Source organism: Momordica charantia (assembly GCF_013281855.1).
Source record: "Momordica charantia cultivar OHB3-1 chromosome 11 unlocalized genomic scaffold, Mcharantia_2.0 BLBB01000011.1, whole genome shotgun sequence".
Lineage (NCBI taxonomy): Eukaryota > Viridiplantae > Streptophyta > Magnoliopsida > Cucurbitales > Cucurbitaceae > Momordica > Momordica charantia.
In genome coordinates, this window is record NW_028275159.1 from 11182986 (window position 1) to 11185465 (window position 2480).

Sequence of the window (2480 nt, forward strand, 5' to 3'; positions counted from 1 at the left end):
TTCTAAGACGTCTGTAGCTCTATTGGAACCTGAATTCTTTACTTTGGTCTATTTTCCCTTGATACAATTAATACAAACTTCAAAGTCTGTAAAGTCAAGGGAGCATAAAATACCATCAGACACAAGACGTTCAACTCTGGATTTTGAGATGTGTCCCAAACGTTTGTGCCATAAAAATGCCGAATTTTCTTGACTTCTTTTACGTTTTGAACCACATGATTCCAAATGTAATAAATTCATTATAGGATGCAATTGTGTCAAGCATATATAAATTATCAAGAGCATTAAGCTAACCAATTCTAACAATATTTGAACTTAAAGACAAAGTAAACATATTGTTTCCAAAGGAACAAAGAAAACCAAATTTGTCCAACAAGGAAACTGAAATAAAATTCCACCTAAAAGACGGAACAACAAAAGTGTCTTTCAAATCTAAATAAAAACCAGTAGATAATAATAATCTAAAATGCCCGATTGCCTCCACTGCTACCAACTTTCCGTCATCCATGAAGATGTGTCTTTCAACTTCAGTTGGCTTTCGGTAATTCAGGCAACCCTGCATAGAAACACTAATGTGAGTAGTTGCACCAGAGTCTAACCACCATGTGTTTCTAGGTACTGAAGTCAAATTTACTTCAGAACAGACCAAAGTAAGAGATGCACATTTCTTTTTACGCCAAGCATGATACTTGGTACATTCCTTCTTTGAGTGTCTTGGTTTTCCACAAAAGAAACAACCTTTGATATCTTGTTGTTGTTTCTTAAGAGCTAGACCTTTAGTAGCTTCATATTTCTTTTTCCTTTTGGCCTTTTCCTTAGAGGTGCTTGTCAGGTGAGCACTTTCTTTACTATCTTGCTTTAATCTCTCTTCCTCTTGTACACAATAAGAAATCAATTCATTGAGAGTTCATTCACCTTTTTGACAGTTATAATTGACCTTAAATTGATTAAAGTGTGTAGGAAGAGAGATCAAGACTAGATGCACTAGCAAACCATTAGATAGGTCAAGCTGAAGTTCTTTTAGTTTTGATGCCAGATGAGACATTTCCATAATGTACTCCCTATATTTCATTTGCCCTTATATTTCATAGAAATCAAGCGTTGTAAGAGCATGCTTTCATTTCAGCCTTATCGTTTCTGGCAAAACGCTTTTCTATTTCAGCAAGGGAATCTTTCGTATTAGTTATTCCTTCAGATATTGCACCCCTAAATGCCTCTAGAATGCCACTCTTTATGACCATTAGATATATGGGGTTTGAGCGATCCCACTTCTCACGAAGTCTCATTTCATCAGGAGAACTCTAGACTGAAGGAGAAGGAGGTTGCTCTATCCTAAGTGCAAGATCTAGATCCATACAGCCTAAAATTATATAAATATTTTCTTTCCAATCTTTGAAGTTTGAACCATTAAGAATAGATACATTGTTGAGGTTAGCAGATATTGTAGTAACATTTGCTGATAAGAAAAGAAATTTAAATATGTGAGAATGTTCACATTAGTAATGGTCAATATGTAACAATTAACCATAATAATCATAAAATTCAAATAATGGTTAATCCCTTCACAAGATATCTAACATAACATCAACATCAAGTCTTTGGACAGTAATATTGACTGTAAGCGATAATCTTGGCATAGTGATCAAATATTGACAATAAATGCACGTCAAATAACAAACATATGTTTGGATCGATTTATTATTTACATGCCCAAAAGCCTTATAATTGTCACACATTTATCACCACAAAATGTCTGTAATTCACGTCAAATATTAACCTTCCTTTGGGTTGACTAATATTTGCTAAAATATACAAACACTCAAATATTAAACAGTGTCATGAATAATCTCTGCAAGAGAGGTCACTTTGGTGACATCGAATTTCAATTATTCAATTATATGTTTAACATTATCTTAATTAACCATAAAATTAATTTACCAAAATTTGAATTAATGATTGTCTAAAATAATATATATAACAACGTATTGTACACAATATAAATTTAGTGCAAAAATTTCATAACATTATCAAATGCATCATAAAAATATACATTAAACACAGTATATCATCAAAGTTAATTACTAAACTTTAATATTATGAAACATAAAATTAAGTACTGTACTTTGTTGGATTATAAAATTAATTAATTGAATTTAAACACAGACGTGAAATATTCAGGGTCATTGAATCTATGAAACCCATGGGAAAATAAAAGCAATTCTTATTTTAATGGAATTCATAAATTGAAGACTGCACATGAACACTAAATCCATGCCAACTGAAATACACCCAACAAAATAAATAACTCTAAAAATGTAACCGCAAATAGTGGCTTAAAAAAAACTTCCGATGAAAAGTTTGAACTTTAACGACCATTAATGCAAGATATGAGAATTAACTATAAAATTGATGGAATACGTACTCAAATCAATTCGCATACATTCATATTTTGTTTTGGCCATTTAAAGTTAAAACATGTA

The 2480-nt window shown here is 31.6% G+C and overlaps 1 pseudogene; it reads right to left on the minus strand.

Moving 5' to 3' along the window:
- Positions 1–527: 527 nt before the first annotated feature.
- On the minus strand, positions 528–1457 carry LOC148208108 (uncharacterized; annotated as a pseudogene).
- Between the last annotated feature and the right edge of the window lie 1023 nt (positions 1458–2480).